The 21,999-nt window shown below is 36.4% G+C and overlaps 2 non-coding genes across 2 annotated transcripts; both read right to left on the bottom strand.

Annotated features, from left to right (window-relative positions):
* Nucleotides 1-8,333: 8,333 nt before the first annotated feature.
* On the bottom strand, nucleotides 8,334-8,406 carry TRNAF-GAA (transfer RNA phenylalanine (anticodon GAA)). Its single transcript has one exon. It is a non-coding gene; the product is annotated as a tRNA-Phe (tRNA).
* Nucleotides 8,407-14,604: 6,198 nt separating this feature from the next.
* On the bottom strand, nucleotides 14,605-14,677 carry TRNAF-GAA (transfer RNA phenylalanine (anticodon GAA)). The gene has a single exon. It is a non-coding gene; the product is annotated as a tRNA-Phe (tRNA).
* Between the last annotated feature and the right edge of the window lie 7,322 nt (nucleotides 14,678-21,999).

Here is a 21,999-nt window from a genome sequence, read left to right as displayed (position 1 = left end):
AATGATGTTGTCGAAACCCGGGACCTAACCAGGGACCTTTAGATCTTCAGTCTAACGCTCTCCCGTCTGAGCTATTTCGGCCAAACACAAACAACTTTAGGAGTGCTAGACACTTGGCAAATGTCAAGCAAAACCCCTGAAAGTAGATATTTTTATTTTTGCTTTGACTGGTTTTTGCAGCATGATTTCTATTTGAAACTCCTGCTATTTTGTTGTACATATTTAATAACTTTAATTAACTCTTTGTGAATGAGTAGCAAAAAACAGCAATTTTGACAGAGATTTTTTTACATTTTCAATTTGACTCCATTCATCAGGTTCATTCAAACCCTGTGTTTGTGAGACAGGTGATGGTTGCACATAAAAGACAATGTGCATATATAATGTTACATCAAGTTTTATTTGTTATTAAATGCAAATAATTGGAGCAAAAAAGGAGACAACAATTTAGAGAAAATATTTTAATGATTGTTAACTTTCAATGTGAAAACATTTGTCCCAAAATGTGCTGAAACTTAGATGTCAGTATCGCATGTGCATTTCAGACTTTAAAACTATGATTACCTGCTTTTTAAGCTTTTGTTTATTAAGTATTTTTATGGTCTATTGATGAATGAGGTAATCAAATATGAAATTAGACTTACCGGCAATTCAGTTTATAGAAATCTCCCAGAACAGCCCCATAGGATGTGGAGTCTCAGCCCTAATAGGGAAAGAGAACACAAAGAGTTGAAATAGTCACGCCCCATTGACCGCCGGCAGTATTTTTATAGTGCCAAGACAGCTAACATATGCACATAAAAACTATTTCACGGTCCTAGAGTTCCGTTTATAGACGACAATTTCAGATTCACCCCAAAGACTCCCAGGTAGTGGTAACTTTGGGATCAGGTGTTTTAAGGCCCATTGCTAAGTTTGGTTTGATCCCCATCATGACTGAGAATCTGTATAGTTTCATGAAAAGGTGATGTCAGAAGTGGGATTTGAACCCAGAGTCTGCAACCTGAACGCAGCGCCTTAGACGGCTCGGCCATCCTGACTTCTTGTGGATTCTGTGCCTTAACTCTTTCCAAGTTAGTCAGCAGAAATATGACCAGTAATTGTCATTGAAAATTATTTTAAAATATTTAATATTACAGTTTTTATTTCAATACATTTGTTTAAACTATTAGTTATCAAGCCTATTTTGAGCTAAATGGCCAAGCCCCATTTTAAAAAAATATGACTTTTATCACTGTATGCAGTAATAACTCTGGAATGCTTCTACATATCCCCGTAATTCTGAAAGTGTTTTTTGTGACACATTGTACTTTACATTAACTGTAAATTTAGGTCAATATATTTTTAGTTTTTTTCTGTGAAAATATCTAAATTTTGTTTAAAATTTTGAAATATTAGTCATTTTTATTCTTTGACTGCTTATATCCTTAAACCAACTTGTCGCACCACACAAAAATGTAAATAAATAGCATTTTTCATATGTGTACTTTTGGTCAGCATTCACTTTCAAACCTCCTTTTATTTTGTTAGGATGTTAGAAATGTTAGATTTCTCACAAAATGCGATGATGCACCATATTTCTTCAGAATCTACTGTTTGGCCACACAGCAGGGCTTTGAAAATAAGAGCGCTATTTGGATTTTGGAATGCAGATTTTGCAAGAATAGTTTGCAGGTAAAATTTGCAGAGTACCAAAAGTACCAAAACAGCAGAAACCCCCCCAAAGTGACCCCATTTTAGAAATTACTTCTCACAATGAATTCATATACACCACAGCATTTCATAGTCAAACATACATGGTTGAAATCATTCAGCTAGTGTCTGATACATGCTTTCTTTATCAGCTATCAGGTTCCCTTTAAATCCTCTTACAGCTAAGTGAAATGGAAATAAACAAAACAAAGGAAAATTTACAAAAAAATAATAATTTGCTCAAATGGAAAAGTTCATATTTCTCATCTTTTTAACATTTTATTTTCTGTAGATAGTTAAGATTTTTAGGCCTTTTACATTTTCTTTAAATAATCAGTCCACGTGCTTTGTTTATTTTCTCCTTAAAATGTAAAGCATCAAGAAAAATGATGTTGTCGAAACCCGGGACCTTTAGATCTTCAGTCTAACGCTCTCCCGTCTGAGCTATTTCGGCCAAACACAAACAACTTTAGGAGTGCTAGACACTTGGCAAATGTCAAGCGAAACCCCTGAAAGTAGATATTTTTATTTTTGCTTTGACTGGTTTTTGCAGCATGATTTCTATTTGAAACTCCTGCTATTTTGTTGTACATATTTAATAACTTTAATTAACTCTTTGTGAATGAGTAGAAAAAAACAGCAATTTTGACAGAGATTTTTTTACATTTTCAATTTGACTCCATTCATCAGGTTCATTCAAACCCTGTGTTTGTGAGACAGGTGATGGTTGCACATAAAAGACAATGTGCATATATAATGTTACATCAAGTTTTATTTGTTATTAAATGCAAATAATTGGAGCAAAAAAGGAGACAACAATTTAGAGAAAATATTTTAATGATTGTTAACTTTCAATGTGAAAACATTTGTCCCAAAATGTGCTGAAACTTAGATGTCAGTATCGCATGTGCATTTCAGACTTTAAAACTATGATTACCTACTTTTTAAGCTTTTGTTTATTAAGTATTTTTATGGTCTATTGATGAATGAGGTAATCAAATATGAAATTAGACTTACCGGCAATTCAGTTTATAGAAATCTCCCAGAACAGCCCCATAGGATGTGGAGTCTCCGCCCTAATAGGGAAAGACAACACAAAGAGTTGAAATAGTCACGCCCCATTGACCGCTCGCAGTATTTTTATAGTGCCAAGACAGCTAACATATGCACATAAAAACTATTTCACGGTCCTAGAGTTCCGTTTTTAGACGACAATTTCAGATTTACCCCAAAGACTCCCAGGTAGTGGTAACTTTGGGATCGGATTTTTTAAGGCCCATTGCTAAGTTTGGTTTGATCCCCCTCTAATCAATAATTGACTGAGAATCTGTATAGTTTCATGAAAAAGTGATGTCAGAAGTGGGATTTGAACCCACGCCTCCAAGAGAGACTGTGACCTGAACGCAGCAACTTAGACCGCTCGGCCATCCTGACTTCTTGTGGATTCTGTGCCTTAACTCTTTCCAAGTTAGTCAGCAGAAATATGACCAGTAATTGTCATTGAAAATTATTTTAAAATATTTAATATTACAGTTTTTATTTCAATACATTTGTTTAAACTATTAGTTATCAAGCCTATTTTGAGCTAAATGGCCAAGCCCCATTTTAAAAAAATATGACTTTTATCACTGTATGCAGTAATAACTCTGGAATGCTTCTACATATCCCCGTAATTCTGAAAGTGTTTTTTGTGACACATTGTACTTTACATTAACTGTAAATTTAGGTCAATATATTTTTAGTTTTTTTCTGTGAAAATATCTAAAGTTTGTTTTAAAATTTTGAAATATTAGTCATTTTTATTCTTTGACTGCTTATATCCTTAAACCAACTTGTCGCACCACACAAAAATGTAAATAAATAGCATTTTTCATATGTGTACTTTTTGTCAGCATTCACTTTCAAACCTCCTTTTATTTTGTTAGGATGTTAGAAATGTTAGATTTCTCACAAAATGCGGTGATGCACCATATTTCTTCAGAATCTACTGTTTGGCCACACAGCAGGGCTTTGAAAATAAGAGCGCTATTTGGATTTTGGAATGCAGATTTTGCAAGAATAGTTTGCAGGTAAAATTTGCAGAGTACCAAAAGTACCAAAACAGCAGAAACCCCCCCAAAGTGACCCCATTTTAGAAATTACTTCTCACAATGAATTCATATACACCACAGCATTTCATAGTCAAACATACATGGTTGAAATCATTCAGCTAGTGTCTGATACATGCTTTCTTTATCAGCTATCAGGTTCCCTTTAAATCCTCTTACAGCTAAGTGAAATGGAAATAAACAAAACAGAGGAAAAATTACAAAAAAATAATAATTTGCTCAAATGGAAAAGTTCCCATTTCTCATCTTTTTAACATTTTATTTTCTGTAGATAGTTAAGATTTTTAGGCCTTTTACATTTTGTTTAAATAATCAGTCCACGTGCTTTGTTTATTTTCTCCTTAAAATGTAAAGAATCAAGAAAAATGATGTTGCCGAAACCCGGGATCTTTAGATCTTCAGTCTAACGCTCTCCCATCTGAGCTATTTCGGCCAAACACAAACGACTTTAGGAGTGCTAGACACTTGGCAAATGTCAAGCGAAACCCCTGAAAGTAGATATTTTTATTTTTGCTTTGACTGGTTTTTGCAGCATGATTTCTATTTGAAACTCCTGCTATTTGGTGTACATATTTAATAACTTTCATTAACTCTTTGTGAAAGAGTAGAAAAAAAACAGCAATTTTGACAGAGATTTTTTTACATTTTCAATTTGACTCCATTCATCAGGTTCATTCAAACCCTGTGTTTGTGAGACAGGTGATGGTTGCACATAAAAGACAATGTGCATATATGATGTTACATCAAGTTTTATTTGTTATTAAATGCAAATAATTGGAGCAAAAAAGGAGACAACAATTTAGAGAAAATATTTTAATGATTGTTAACTTTCAATGTGAAAACATTTGTCCCAAAAGGTGCTGAAACTTAGATGTCAGTATCGCATGTGCATTTCAGACTTTAAAACTATGATTACCTGCTTTTTAAGCTTTTGTTTATTAAGTATTTTTATGGTCTATTGATGAATGAGGTAATCAAATATGAAATTAGACTTACCGGCAATTCAGTTTATAGAAATCTCCCAGAACAGCCCCATAGGATGTGGAGTCTCCGCCCTAATAGGGAAAGAGAACACAAAGAGTTGAAATAGTCCCGCCCCATTGACCGCCGGCAGTATTTTTATAGTGCCAAGACAGCTAACATATGCACATAAAAACTACTTCACGGTCCTAGAGTTCCGTTTATAGACGACAATTTCAGATTCACCCCAAAGACTCCCAGGTAGTGGTAACTTTGGGATCGGATTTTTTAAGGCCCATTGCTAAGTTTGGTTTGATCCCCATCTAATCAATAATTGACTGAGAATCTGTATAGTTTCATGAAAAGGTGATGTCAGAAGTGGGATTTGAATCCATGCCTCCAAGAGAGACTGCGACCTGAATGCAGCGCCTTAGACCGCTCGGCCATCCTGACTTCTTGAGTATTCTGTGCCTTAACTCTTTTCAAGTTAGTCAGAAGAAATATGACCAGTAATTGTCATTGAAAATTATTTTAAAATATTTAATATTACAGTTTTTATTTCAATACATTTGTTTAAACTATTAGTTATCAAGCCTATTTTGAGCTAAATGGCCAAGCCCCATTTTAAAAAAATATGACTTTTATCACTGTATGCAGTAATAACTCTGGAATGCTTCTACATATCCCCGTAATTCTGAAAGTGTTTTTTGTGACACATTGTACTTTACATTAACTGTAAATTTAGGTCAATATATTTTTAGTTTTTTTCTGTGAAAATATCTAAATTTTGTTTAAAATTTTGAAATATTAGTCATTTTTATTCTTTGACTGCTTATATCCTTAAACCAACTTGTCGCACCACACAAAAATGTAAATAAATAGCATTTTTCATATGTGTACTTTTGGTCAGCATTCACTTTCAAACCTCCTTTTATTTTGTTAGGATGTTAGAAATGTTAGATTTCTCACAAAATGCGATGATGCACCATATTTCTTCAGAATCTACTGTTTGGCCACACAGCAGGGCTTTGAAAATAAGAGCGCTATTTGGATTTTGGAATGCAGATTTTGCAAGAATAGTTTGCAGGTAAAATTTGCAGAGTACCAAAAGTACCAAAACAGCAGAAACCCCCCCAAAGTGACCCCATTTTAGAAATTACTTCTCACAATGAATTCATATACACCACAGCATTTCATAGTCAAACATACATGGTTGAAATCATTCAGCTAGTGTCTGATACATGCTTTCTTTATCAGCTATCAGGTTCCCTTTAAATCCTCTTACAGCTAAGTGAAATGGAAATAAACAAAACAGAGGAAAAATTACAAAAAAATAATAATTTGCTCAAATGGAAAAGTTCCCATTTCTCATTTTTAACATTTTATTTTCTGTAGATAGTTAAGATTTTTAGGCCTTTTACATTTTCTTTAAATAATCAGTCCACGTGCTTTGTTTATTTTCTCCTTAAAATGTAAAGAATCAAGAAAAATGATGTTGTCGAAACCCGGGACCTAACCAGGGACCTTTAGATCTTCAGTCTAACGCTCTCCTGTCTGAGCTATTTCGGCCAAACACAAACAACTTTAGGGTGCTAGACACTTGGCAAATGTCAAGCGAAAACCCTGAAAGTAGATATTTTTATTTTTGCTTTGACTGGTTTTTGCAGCATGATTTCTATTTGAAACTCCTGCTATGTTGTTGTACATATTTAATAACTTTAATTAACTCTTTGTGAATGAGTAGAAAAAAACAGCAATTTTGACAGAGATTTTTTTACATTTTCAATTTGACTCCATTCATCAGGTTCATTCAAACCCTGTGTTTGTGAGACAGGTGATGGTTGCACATAAAAGACAATGTGCATATATAATGTTACATCAAGTTTTATTTGTTATTAAATGCAAATTAATTGGAGCAAAAAAGGAGACAACAATTTAGAGAAAATATTTTAATGATTGTTAACTTTCAGTGTGAAAACATTTGTCCCAAAATGTGCTGAAACTTAGATGTCAGTATCGCATGTGCATTTCAGACTTTAAAACTATGATTACCTACTTTTTAAGCTTTTGTTCATTAAGTATTTTTATGGTCTATTGATGAATGAGGTAATCAAATATGAAATTAGACTTACCGGCAATTCAGTTTATAGAAATCTCCCAGAACAGCCCCATAGGATGTGGAGTCTCCGCCCTAATAGGGAAAGAGAACACAAAGAGTTGAAATAGTCACGCCCCATTGACCGCCCGCAGTATTTTTATAGTGCCAAGACAGCTAACATATGCACATAAAAACTATTTCACGGTCCTAGAGTTCCGTTTATAGACGACAATTTCATATTCACCCCAAAGACTCCCAGGTAGTGTTAACTTTGGGATCAGGTTTTTTAAGGCCCATTGCTAAGTTTGGTTTGATCCCCATCATGACTGAGAATCTGTATAGTTTCATGAAAAGGTGATGTCAGAAGTGGGATTTGAACCCAGCGTCTGCAACCTGAACGCAGCGCCTTAGACCGCTCAGCCATCCTGACTTCTTGTGGATTCTGTGCCTTAACACTTTCCAAGTTAGTCAGAAGAAATATGACCAGTAATTGTCATTGAAAATTATTTTAAAATATTTAATATTACAGTTTTTATTTCAATACATTTGTTTAAACTATTAGTTATCAAGCCTATTTTGAGCTAAATGGCCAAGCCCCATTTTAAAAAAATATGACTTTTATCACTGTATGCAGTAATAACTCTGGAATGCTTCTACATATCCCCGTAATTCTGAAAGTGTTTTTTGTGACACATTGTACTTTACATTAACTGTAAATTTAGGTCAATATATTTTTAGTTTTTTTCTGTGAAAATATCTAAAGTTTGTTTAAAATTTTGAAATATTAGTCATTTTTATTCTTTGACTGCTTATATCCTTAAACCAACTTGTCGCACCACACAAAAATGTAAATAAATAGCATTTTTCATATGTGTACTTTTTGTCAGCATTCACTTTCAAACCTCCTTTTATTTTGTTAGGATGTTAGAAATGTTAGATTTCTCACAAAATGCGGTGATGCACCATATTTCTTCAGAATCTACTGTTTGGCCACACAGCAGGGCTTTGAAAATAAGAGCGCTATTTGGATTTTGGAATGCAGATTTTGCAAGAATAGTTTGCAGGTAAAATTTGCAGAGTACAAAAAGTACCAAAACAGCAGAAACCCCCCCAAAGTGACCCCATTTTAGATATTACTTCTCACAATGAATTCATATACATCACAGCATTTCATAGTCAAACATATATGGTTGAAATCATTCAGCTAGTGTCTGATACATGCTTTCTTTATCAGCTATCAGGTTCCCTTTAAATCCTCTTACAGCTAAGTGAAATGGAAATAAACAAAACAGAGGAAAAATTACAAAAAAATAATAATTTGCTCAAATGGAAAAGTTCCCATTTCTCATCTTTTTAACATTTTATTTTCTGTAGATAGTTAAGATTTTTAGGCCTTTTACATTTTCTTTAAATAATCAGTCCACGTGCTTTGTTTATTTTCTCCTTAAAATGTAAAGAATCAAGAAAAATGATGTTGCCGAAACCCGGGATCGAACCAGGGACCTTTAGATCTTCAGTCTAACGCTCTCCCATCTGAGCTATTTCGGCCAAACACAAACAACTTTAGGAGTGCTAGACACTTGGCAAATGTCAAGCGAAACCCCTGAAAGTAGATATTTTTATTTTTGCTTTGACTGGTTTTTGCAGCATGATTTCTATTTGAAACTCCTGCTATTTTGTTGTACATATTTAATAACTTTAATTAACTCTTTGTGAATGAGTAGAAAAAAACAGCAATTTTGACAGAGATTTTTTTACATTTTCAATTTGACTCCATTCATCAGGTTCATTCAAACCCTGTGTTTGTGAGACAGGTGATGGTTGCACATAAAAGACAATGTGCATATATAATGTTACATCAAGTTTTATTTGTTATTAAATGCAAATAATTGGAGCAAAAAAGGAGACAACAATTTAGAGAAAATATTTTAATGATTGTTAACTTTCAATGTGAAAACATTTGTCCCAAAATGTGCTGAAACTTAGATGTCAGTATCGCATGTGCATTTCAGACTTTAAAACTATGATTACCTACTTTTTAAGCTTTTGTTTATTAAGTATTTTTATGGTCTATTGATGAATGAGGTAATCAAATATGAAATTAGACTTACCGGCAATTCAGTTTATAGAAATCTCCCAGAACAGCCCCATAGGATGTGGAGTCTCCGCCCTAATAGGGAAAGAGAACACAAAGAGTTGAAATAGTCATGCCCCATTGACCGCTCGCAGTATTTTTATAGTGCCAAGACAGCTAACATATGCACATAAAAACTATTTCACGGTCCTAGAGTTCCGTTTTTAGACGACAATTTCAGATTCACCCCAAAGACTCCCAGGTAGTGGTAACTTTGGGATCGGATTTTTTAAGGCCCATTGCTAAGTTTGGTTTGATCCCCCTCTAATCAATAATTGACTGAGAATCTGTATAGTTTCATGAAAAGGTGATGTCAGAAGTGGGATTTGAACCCACGCCTCCAAGAGAGACTGTGACCTGAACGCAGCAACTTAGACCGCTCGGCCATCCTGACTTCTTGTGGATTCTGTGCCTTAACTCTTTCCAAGTTAGTCAGCAGAAATATGACCAGTAATTGTCATTGAAAATTATTTTAAAATATTTAATATTACAGTTTTTATTTCAATACATTTGTTTAAACTATTAGTTATCAAGCCTATTTTGAGCTAAATGGCCAAGCCCCATTTTAAAAAAATATGACTTTTATCACTGTATGCTGTAATAACTCTGGAATGCTTCTACATATCCCCGTAATTCTGAAAGTGTTTTTTGTGACACATTGTACTTTACATTAACTGTAAATTTAGGTCAATATATTTTTAGTTTTTTTCTGTGAAAATATCTAAAATTTGTTTAAAATTTTGAAATATTAGTCATCTTTATTCTTTGACTGCTTATATCCTTAAACCAACTTGTCGCACCACACAAAAATGTAAATAAATAGCATTTTTCATATGTGTACTTTTTGTCAGCATTCACTTTCAAACCTCCTTTTATTTTGTTAGGATGTTAGAAATGTTAGATTTCTCACAAAATGCGGTGATGCACCATATTTCTTCAGAATCTACTGTTTGGCCACACAGCAGGGCTTTGAAAATAAGAGCGCTATTTGGATTTTGGAATGCAGATTTTGCAAGAATAGTTTGCAGGTAAAATTTGCAGAGTACCAAAAGTACCAAAACAGCAGAAACCCCCCCAAAGTGACCCCATTTTAGAAATTACTTCTCACAATGAATTCATATACACCACAGCATTTCATAGTCAAACATACATGGTTGAAATCATTCAGCTAGTGTCTGATACATGCTTTCTTTATCAGCTATCAGGTTCCCTTTAAATCCTCTTACAGCTAAGTGAAATGGAAATAAACAAAACAGAGGAAAAATTACAAAAAAATAATAATTTGCTCAAATAGAAAAGTTCCCATTTCTCATCTTTTTAACATTTTATTTTCTGTAGATAGTTAAGATTTTTAGGCCTTTTACATTTTCTTTAAATAATCAGTCCACGTGCTTTGTTTATTTTCTCCTTAAAATGTAAAGAATCAAGAAAAATGATGTTGTCGAAACCCGGGACCTTTAGATCTTCAGTCTAACGCTCTCCCGTCTGAGCTATTTCGGCCAAACACAAACAACTTTAGGAGTGCTAGACACTTGGCAAATGTCAAGCGAAACCCCTGAAAGTAGATATTTTTATTTTTGCTTTGACTGGTTTTTGCAGCATGATTTCTATTTGAAACTCCTGCTATTTTGTTGTACATATTTAATAACTTTAATTAACTCTTTGTGAATGAGTAGAAAAAAACAGCAATTTTGACAGAGATTTTTTTACATTTTCAATTTGACTCCATTCATCAGGTTCATTCAAACCCTGTGTTTGTGAGACAGGTGATGGTTGCACATAAAAGACAATGTGCATATATAATGTTACATCAAGTTTTATTTGTTATTAAATGCAAATAATTGGAGCAAAAAAGGAGACAACAATTTAGAGAAAATATTTTAATGATTGTTAACTTTCAATGTGAAAACATTTGTCCCAAAATGTGCTGAAACTTAGATGTCAGTATCGCATGTGCATTTCAGACTTTAAAACTATGATTACCTACTTTTTAAGCTTTTGTTTATTAAGTATTTTTATGGTCTATTGATGAATGAGGTAATCAAATATGAAATTAGACTTACCGGCAATTCAGTTTATAGAAATCTCCCAGAACAGCCCCATAGGATGTGGAATCTCCGCCCTAATAGGGAAAGAGAACACAAAGAGTTGAAATAGTCACGCCCCATTGACCGCTCGCAGTATTTTTATAGTGCCAAGACAGCTAACATATGCACATAAAAACTATTTCACGGTCCTAGAGTTCCGTTTTTAGACGACAATTTCAGATTCACCCCAAAGACTCCCAGGTAGTGGTAACTTTGGGATCGGATTTTTTAAGGCCCATTGCTAAGTTTGGTTTGATCCCCCTCTAATCAATAATTGACTGAGAATCTGTATAGTTTCATGAAAAGGTGATGTCAGAAGTGGGATTTGAACCCACGCCTCCAAGAGAGACTGTGACCTGAACGCAGCAACTTAGACCGCTCGGCCATCCTGACTTCTTGTGGATTCTGTGCCTTAACTCTTTCCAAGTTAGTCAGCAGAAATATGACCAGTAATTGTCATTGAAAATTATTTTAAAATATTTAATATTACAGTTTTTATTTCAATACATTTGTTTAAACTATTAGTTATCAAGCCTATTTTGAGCTAAATGGCCAAGCCCCATTTTAAAAAAATATGACTTTTATCACTGTATGCAGTAATAACTCTGGAATGCTTCTACATATCCCCGTAATTCTGAAAGTGTTTTTTGTGACACATTGTACTTTACATTAACTGTAAATTTAGGTCAATATATTTTTAGTTTTTTTCTGTGAAAATATCTAAAATTTGTTTAAAATTTTGAAATATTAGTCATCTTTATTCTTTGACTGCTTATATCCTTAAACCAACTTGTCGCACCACACAAAAATGTAAATAAATAGCATTTTTCATATGTGTACTTTTTGTCAGCATTCACTTTCAAACCTCCTTTTATTTTGTTAGGATGTTAGAAATGTTAGATTTCTCACAAAATGCGGTGATGCACCATATTTCTTCAGAATCTACTGTTTGGCCACACAGCAGGGCTTTGAAAATAAGAGCGCTATTTGGATTTTGGAATGCAGATTTTGCAAGAATAGTTTGCAGGTAAAATTTGCAGAGTACCAAAAGTACCAAAACAGCAGAAACCCCCCCAAAGTGACCCCATTTTAGAAATTACTTCTCACAATGAATTCATATACACCACAGCATTTCATAGTCAAACATACATGGTTGAAATCATTCAGCTAGTGTCTGATACATGCTTTCTTTATCAGCTATCAGGTTCCCTTTAAATCCTCTTACAGCTAAGTGAAATGGAAATAAACAAAACAGAGGAAAAATTACAAAAAAAAAATAATTTGCTCAAATAGAAAAGTTCCCATTTCTCATCTTTTTAACATTTTATTTTCTGTAGATAGTTAAGATTTTTAGGCCTTTTACATTTTCTTTAAATAATCAGTCCACGTGCTTTGTTTATTTTCTCCTTAAAATGTAAAGAATCAAGAAAAATGATGTTGTCGAAACCCGGGACCTTTAGATCTTCAGTCTAACGCTCTCCCGTCTGAGCTATTTCGGCCAAACACAAACAACTTTAGGAGTGCTAGACACTTGGCAAATGTCAAGCGAAACCCCTGAAAGTAGATATTTTTATTTTTGCTTTGACTGGTTTTTGCAGCATGATTTCTATTTGAAACTCCTGCTATTTTGTTGTACATATTTAATAACTTTAATTAACTCTTTGTGAATGAGTAGAAAAAAACAGCAATTTTGACAGAGATTTTTTTACATTTTCAATTTGACTCCATTCATCAGGTTCATTCAAACCCTGTGTTTGTGAGACAGGTGATGGTTGCACATAAAAGACAATGTGCATATATAATGTTACATCAAGTTTTATTTGTTATTAAATGCAAATAATTGGAGCAATAAAGGAGACAACAATTTAGAGAAAATATTTTAATGATTGTTAACTTTCAATGTGAAAACATTTGTCCCAAAATGTGCTGAAACTTAGATGTCAGTATCGCATGTGCATTTCAGACTTTAAAACTATGATTACCTACTTTTTAAGCTTTTGTTTATTAAGTATTTTTATGGTCTATTGATGAATGAGGTAATCAAATATGAAATTAGACTTACCGGCAATTCAGTTTATAGAAATCTCCCAGAACAGCCCCATAGGATGTGGAATCTCCGCCCTAATAGGGAAAGAGAACACAAAGAGTTGAAATAGTCACGCCCCATTGACCGCTCGCAGTATTTTTATAGTGCCAAGACAGCTAACATATGCACATAAAAACTATTTCACGGTCCTAGAATTCCGTTTTTAGACGACAATTTCAGATTCACCCCAAAGACTCCCAGGTAGTGGTAACTTTGGGATCGGATTTTTTAAGGCCCATTGCTAAGTTTGGTTTGATCCCCCTCTAATCAATAATTGACTGAGAATCTGTATAGTTTCATGAAAAGGTGATGTCAGAAGTGGGATTTGAACCCACGCCTCCAAGAGAGACTGTGACCTGAACGCAGCAACTTAGACCGCTCGGCCATCCTGACTTCTTGTGGATTCTGTGCCTTAACTCTTTCCAAGTTAGTCAGCAGAAATATGACCAGTAATTGTCATTGAAAATTATTTTAAAATATTTAATATTACAGTTTTTATTTCAATACATTTGTTTAAACTATTAGTTATCAAGCCTATTTTGAGCTAAATGGCCAAGCCCCATTTTAAAAAAAATATGACTTTTATCACTGTATGCAGTAATAACTCTGGAATGCTTCTACATATCCCCGTAATTCTGAAAGTGTTTTTTGTGACACATTGTACTTTACATTAACTGTAAATTTAGGTCAATATATTTTTTGTTTTTTTCTGTGAAAATATCTAAAGTTTGTTTAAAATTTTGAAATATTAGTCATTTTTATTCTTTGACTGCTTATATCCTTAAACCAACTTGTCGCACCACACAAAAATGTAAATAAATAGCATTTTTCATATGTGTACTTTTTGTCAGCATTCACTTTCAAACCTCCTTTTATTTTGTTAGGATGTTAGAAATGTTAGATTTCTCACAAAATGCGGTGATGCACCATATTTCTTCAGAATCTACTGTTTGGCCACACAGCAGGGCTTTGAAAATAAGAGCGCTATTTGGATTTTGGAATGCAGATTTTGCAAGAATAGTTTGCAGGTAAAATTTGCAGAGTACCAAAAGTACCAAAACAGCAGAAACCCCCCCAAAGTGACCCCATTTTAGAAATTACTTCTCACAATGAATTCATATACACCACAGCATTTCATAGTCAAACATACATGGTTGAAATCATTCAGCTAGTGTCTGATACATGCTTTCTTTATCAGCTATCAGGTTCCCTTTAAATCCTCTTACAGCTAAGTGAAATGGAAATAAACAAAACAGAGGAAAAATTACAAAAAAATAATAATTTGCTCAAATGGAAAAGTTCCCATTTCTCATCTTTTTAACATTTTATTTTCTGTAGATAGTTAAGATTTTTAGGCCTTTTACATTTTCTTTAAATAATCAGTCCACGTGCTTTGTTTATTTTCTCCTTAAAATGTAAAGAATCAAGAAAAATGATGTTGCCGAAACCCGGGATCGAACCAGGGACCTTTAGATCTTCAGTCTAACGCTCTCCCATCTGAGCTATTTCGGCCAAACACAAACAATTTTAGGAGTGCTAGACACTTGGCAATTGTCAAGCGAAACCCCTGAAAGTAGATATTTTTATTTTTGCTTTGACTGATTTTTGCAGCATGATTTCTATTTGAAACTCCTGCTATTTTGTTGTACATATCTAATAACTTTCATTAACTCTTTGTGAATGAGTAGAAAAAAACAGCAATTTTGACAGAGATTTTTTTACATTTTCAATTTGACTCCATTCATCAGGTTCATTCAAACCCTGTGTTTGTGAGACAGGTGATGGTTGCACATAAAAGACAATGTGCATGCATAATGTTACATCAAGTTTTATTTGTTATTAAATGCAAATAATTGGAGCAAAAAAGGAGACAACAATTTAGAGAAAATATTTTAATGATTGTTAACTTTCAATGTGAAAACATTTGTCCCAAAATGTGCTGACACTTAGATGTCAGTATCGCATGTGCATTTCAGACTTTAAAACTATGATTACCTACTTTTTAACCCCTTCACCCCCAAGGGTGGTTTGCACGTTAATGACCGGGCCAATTTTTACAATTCTGACCACTGTCCCTTTATGAGGCTATAACTCTGGAACGCTTTGACGGATCTTGGCGATTCTGACATTGTTTTCTCGTGACATATTGTACTTCATGTTAGGGGTAAAATTTCTTTGATATAACTTGCGTTTATTTGTGAAAAAAATAGAAATTTGGCGAAAATTTTGAAAATTTTGCAATTTTCCAACTTTGAATTTTTATGCCCTTAAATCACAGACATATGTCACGCAAAATACTTAATAAGTAACATTTCCCACATGTCTACTTTACATCAGTACAATTTTGGAACCAAATTTTTTTTTTGTGACGGAGTTATAAGGGTTAAAAGTTGACCAGCAATTTCTCATTTTTACAACACCATTTTTTTTTAGGGACCACATCTCATTTGAAGTCATTTTGAGGGGTCTATATGATAGAAAATACTCAAGTGTGACACCATTCTAAAAACTGCACCCCTCAAGGTGCTCAAAACCACATTCAAGAAGTTTATTAACCCTTCAGGTGTTTCACAGGAATTTTTGGAATGTTTAAATAAAAATGAACATTTAACTTTTTTTCACACAAAATTTATTTCAGCTCCAATTTGTTTTATTTTACCAAGGGTAACAGGAGAAAATGGACCCCCAAAGTTGTTGTACAATTTGTCCTGAGTACGCTGATACCCCATATGTGGGGGTAAACCACTGTTTGGGCGTATGGCAGAGCTCGGAAGGAAAGGAGCGCCATTTGACTTTTCAATGCAAAATTGACTGGAATTGAGATGGGACGCCATGTTGTGTTTGGACAGCCCCTGATGTGCCTAAACACTGAAACCCCCTACAAGTGACACCATTTTGGAAAGTAGACCCCCTAAGGAACTTATCTTGATGTGTGGTGAGCACTTTGACCCACCAAGTGCTTCACAGAAGTTTATAATGCAGAGCCGTAAAAATAAAAAATCATATTTTTTCACAAAAATGATCTTTTCGCCCCCAATTTTTTATTTTCCCAAGGGTAAGAGAAGAAATTGGACCCCAAAAAATGTTGTGCAATTTGTCCTGAGTACGCTGATACCCCATATGTGGGTGTAAACCATTGTTTGGGCGCATGGCAGAGCTTGGAAGTGAAGGAGCGCCATTTGACTTTTCAATGCAAAATTGACTGGAATTGAGATGGGACGCCATGTTGCGTTTGGAGAGCTCCTGATGTGCCTAAACATTGAAACTCCCTACAAGTGACACCATTTTGGAAAGTAGACCCCCTAAGGAACTTATCTAGATGTGTGGTGAGCACTTTGACCCACCAAGTGCTTCACAGAAGTTTATAATGCAGAGCCGTAAAAATAAAAAATCATATTTTTTCACAAAAATGATCTTTTCGCCCCCAATTTTTTATTTTCCCAAGGGTAAGAGAAGAAATTGGACCCCAAAAAATGTTGTGCAATTTGTCCTGAGTACGCTGATACCCCATATGTGGGTGTAAACCATTGTTTGGGCGCATGGCAGAGCTTGGAAGTGAAGGAGCGCCATTTGACTTTTCAATGCAAAATTAAATTGACTGGAATTGAGATGGGACGCCATGTTGCGTTTGGAGAGCTCCTGATGTGCCTAAACATTGAAACTCCCTACAAGTGACACCATTTTGGAAAGTAGACCCCCTAAGGAACTTATCTAGATGTGTGGTGAGCACTTTGACCCACCAAGTGCTTCACAGAAGTTTATAATGCGGAGCCGTAAAAATAAAAAATCATATTTTTTCACAAAAATGATCTTTTCGCCCCCAATTTTTTATTTTCCCAAGGGTAAGAGAAGAAATTGGACCCCAAAAAATGTTGTGCAATTTGTCCTGAGTACGCTGATACCCCATATGTGGGTGTAAACCATTGTTTGGGCGCATGGCAGAGCTTGGAAGTGAAGGAGCGCCATTTGACTTTTCAATGCAAAATTGACTGGAATTGAGATGGGACGCCATGTTGCGTTTGGAGAGCTCCTGATGTGCCTAAACATTGAAACTCCCTACAAGTGACACCATTTTGGAAAGTAGACCCCCTAAGGAACTTATCTAGATGTGTGGTGAGCACTTTGACCCACCAAGTGCTTCACAGAAGTTTATAATGCAGAGCCGTAAAAATAAAAAATCATATTTTTTCATAAAAATGATTTTTTGCCCCCAATTTTTTATTTTCCCAAGGGTAAGAGAAGAAATTGGACCCAAAAAAATGTTGTGCAATTTGTCCTGAGTACGCTGATACCCCATATGTGGGTGTAAACCATTGTTTGGACGCATGGCAGAGCTTGGAAGGGAAGGAGCGCCATTTGACTTTTCAATGCAAAATTGACTGGAATTGAGATGGGACGCCATGTTGCGTTTGGAGAGCCCCTGATGTGCCTACACATTGAAACTCCCTACAAGTGACACCATTTTGGAAAGTAGACCCCCTAAGGAACTTATCTAGATGTGTTTTGAGAGCTTTGAACCCCCAAGTGTTTCACTACAGATTATAACGCAGAGCCGTGAAAATAATTTTTTTTTTTCTCAAAAATGATTTTTTAGCCCCCAGCTTTGTATTTTTACAAGGGTAACAGAATAAATTGGACCCCAAAATTTGTTGTCCAATTTGTCCTGAGTACGCTGATACCCCATATGTGGGGGGAACCACTGTTTGGGCGCATGACAGAGCTCAGAAGGGAAGGAGCGCCATTTGGAATGCAGACTTAAATGGATTGGTCAGCAGCCGTCACGTTGCATTTGCAGAGCCCCTGATGTACCCAAACAGTACAAACCCCCCACAAGTGACCCCATATTGGAAACTAGACCTCCCAAGGAACTTATCTAGATGTGGTTTGAGAACTTTGAACCCCCAAGTGTTTCACTAAAGTTTATAGCGCAAATCCGTGAAAATAAAAATTCTTTTTTTTTTTCACAAAAATGATTTTTTAGCCCCCAGTTTTGTATTTTCACAAGGGTAACAGGATAAATTGGACCCCAAAAGTTGTTGTCCAATTTGTCCTGAGTACGCTGATACCCCATATGTGGGGGGGAACCACTGTTTGGGTGCATGACAGAGCTCGGAAGGGAAGGAGCGCCATTTGGAATGCAGCCTTAAATGGATTGGTCTGCAGGCGTCACGTTGCATTTGCAGAGCCCCTGATGTACCCAAACAGTACAAACCCCCCACAAGTGACCCCATATTGGAAACTAGACCTCCCAAGGAACTTATCTAGATGTGTTGTGAGAACTTTGAACCCCCAAGTGTTTCACTACAGTTTATAACGCAGAGCCGTGAAAATAAAACATCTTTTTTTTCCCACAAAAATGATTTTTAGCCCCCCAAATTTTTATTTTCCTAAGGATAACAAGAGAGCTTGGACCCCAGAAGTTGTTGTTCAATTTGTCCCGAGTACGCTGATAACACATATGTTGGGGTAAACCCCTTTTTGGGCGCACGGGAGAGCTCGGAAGGGAAGGAGCACTGTTTTACTTTTTCAACGCAGAATTGGCTGGAATTGAGATTGGACGCCATGTCGCGCTTGGAGAGCCCCTGATGTGCCTGGACAGTGGAAACTCTCCAATTCTACCTGAAACCCTAACCCTAACACACCCCTAACCCTAATCCCAACGGTAACCCTAACCACACCCCTAGCCCTGACACACCCATAATTCTAATCCCAACCCTAATCCAAACGTAAATGTAATCCAAACCCTAACCCTAACTTTAGCCCCAACCCTAACTTTAGCCCCAACCCTAACTTTAGCCCCAACCCTAACTTTACCTCCAACCCTAGCCCTAACCCTAACCCTACCCCTAACCCTAACCCTAAACGTGACTGAAATACGTGGCACTGAAATACGTGGCACTGAAATACGTGGCACTGAAATACGTGGCACTGAAATACGTGGCACTGAAATACGTGGCACTGAAATACGTGGCACTGAAATACGTGGCACTTAAATACGTGGCACTGAAACACGTGGCACTGAAATACGTGATACGTGGCACTGAAATACGTGGCACTGAAATACGTGGCACTGAAATACGTGGCACTGAAATACATGGCACTTAAATATGTGATACGTGGCACTTAAATACGTGGCACTGAAACACGTGGCACTGAAATACGTGATACATGGCACTGAAATACGTGGCACTGAAATACGTGGCACTGAAATACGTGGCACTGAAATACGTGGCACTTAAATACGTGGCACTTAAATACGTGGCACTTAAATATGTGATACGTGGCACTTAAATACGTGGCACTGAAATACGTGGCACTGAAATACGTGGCACTGAAATACGTGGCACTTAAATACGTGGCACTTAAATACGTGGCACTTAAATACGTGGCACTGAAATATGTGATACGTGGCACTTAAATACGTGGCACTGAAACACGTGGCACTGAAATACGTGATACGTGGCACTGAAATACGTGGCACTGAAATACGTGGCACTGAAATACGTGGCACTGAAATACGTGGCACTGAAACACGTGCAACTGAAATACGTGGTACTAAAATATGTGGCACTGAAATACGTGATACGTGGCACTGAAATACGTGGCACTGAAACACGTGGCACTGAAATACGTGATACGTTGCCCTGAAATACATGGCACTGAAATACGTGGCACTGAAATACGTGGCACTGAAATACGTGGCACTGAAATACGTGGCACTATGACTGTCAGAAAATGTTCATTAAACGGTTAGGGGTGAGGTTAGGGGTAGAGTTAGGGTTAGGGTTTGGATCCCTTTATCACCTTGATGGTGGTGGGTGGCTTTTCAGTGTGTTTTCTGTTTTTTTTCGATAAAAATGCATGCGTTTTTAACGCAAACAAACGCATGTGCTTAAAAACATCAAGAAAATACTGCAGGTTGTATTTCTGAAAATTAACGCATGCAGAAAAAAACCGCATGCGTTTGAAAACGCGACCAAACGTCTACAAAAAAACGCATGCGTTTTCAATGTTAAATATAGGGAAAAAACGCATGCGTTTTTTTGTGCAAAAAACGCTGCAGACAAAAACGCAAGTGTGAAACCAGCGACGCTTTTTATAGCAAAAAAGTTTTTGCGTCTCCACATTTTGAGAGCTATAATTTTTCCACATTTTGCTCCACAGAGTCATGTGAGGTCTTGTTTTTTGCGGGACGAGTTGACGTTTTTATTGGTAACATTTTCGGACATGTGACCGTTTTTGATCGCTTTTTATTCCGATTTTTGTGAGGCAGAATGACCAAAAACCAGCAATTCCTGAATTTCTTTTGGGAGAGGCGTTTATACCGTTCCGCGTTTGGTAAAATTGATAAAGCAGTTTTATTCGTCGGGTCAGTATGATTACAGCGATATCTCATTTATATCATTTTTTTATGTTTTGGCGCTTTTATACGATAAAAACTATTTTATAGAAAAAATAATTATTTTGGTATCGCTTTTTTCTCAGGACTATAACTTTTTTATTTTTTTGCTGATGATGCTGTATGGCGGCTTGTTTTTTGCGGGACAAGATGACGTTTTCAGCGGTACCATGGATATTTATATCAGTCTTTTTGATCGCGTGTTATTCCACTTTTTGTTCGGCGGTATGGTAATAAAGCGTTGTTTTTTGCCTCGTTTTTTTTTTTTTTTCTTACGGTGTTTACTGAAGGGGTTAACTAGTGGGGCAGTTTTATAGGTGGGGTCGTTACGGACGCGGCGATACTAAATATGTGTACTTTTATTGTTTTTTTTTTTATTTAGACAAAGAAATGTATTTATGGGAATAATATTTTTTTTTTTTCATTATTTTGGAATATTTTTTTTATTTTTTTTTACACATTTGGAAATTTTTTTTTTTACTTTTTTACTTTGCCCCAGGGGGGGACAATACAGATCGGTGATCTGCCAGTTTGCATAGCACTCTGACAGATTACTGATCTGCGAGAAGTACAGGCTGCTTCACAGTGCCTGCTCTGAGCAGGCGTCTGTGAAGCCACCTCCCTCCCTGCAGGACCCGGATCCGCGGCCATCTTGGATCCGGGTCTGGAGCAGGCAGGGAGGGAGGTAAGACCCTCGCAGCAACGCGATCACATCGCGTTGCTGCGGGGGGCTCAGGGAAGCCCGCAGGGAGCCCCCTCCCTGCGCGATGCTTCCCTGCACCGCCGGCACATCGCGATCATGTTTGATCGCGGTGTGCCGGGGGTTAATGTGCCGGGAGCGGTCCGTGACCGCTCCTGGCACATAGTGCCGGATGTCAGCTGCGATATGCAGCCGACACCCGGCCGCGATCGGCCGCGCTCCCCCCGTGAGCGCGGCCGATCGGCTATGACGTACTATCCCGTCGGCGGTCATACGGGCCCACCCCACCTCGACGGGATAGTACGTCGGATGTCAGGAAGGGGTTAAGCTTTTGTTTATTAAGTATTTTTATGGTCTATTGATGAATGAGGTAATCAAATATGAAATTAGACTTACCGGCAATTCAGTTTATAGAAATCTCCCAGAACAGCCCCATAGGATGTGGAGTCTCAGCCCTAATAGGGAAAGAGAACACAAAGAGTTGAAATAGTCACGCCCCATTGACCGCCCGCAGTATTTTTATAGTGCCAAGACAGCTAACATATGCACATAAAAACTATTTCACGGTCCTAGAGTTCCGTTTTTAGACGACAATTTCAGATTCACCCCAAAGACTCCCAGGTAGTGGTAACTTTGGGATCGGATTTTTTAAGGCCCATTGCTAAGTTTGGTTTGATCCCCATCTAATCAATAATTGACTGAGAATCTGTATAGTTTCATGAAAAGGTGATGTCA

The sequence above is a fragment of the Ranitomeya variabilis genome, chromosome 4 (genome assembly GCF_051348905.1).
Source record: "Ranitomeya variabilis isolate aRanVar5 chromosome 4, aRanVar5.hap1, whole genome shotgun sequence".
NCBI classification, from domain to species: Eukaryota; Metazoa; Chordata; class Amphibia; order Anura; family Dendrobatidae; genus Ranitomeya; species Ranitomeya variabilis.
The sequence above is the reverse complement of the archived record's forward strand: the minus strand, read 5'-3'. Positions and strand labels throughout refer to the sequence as shown.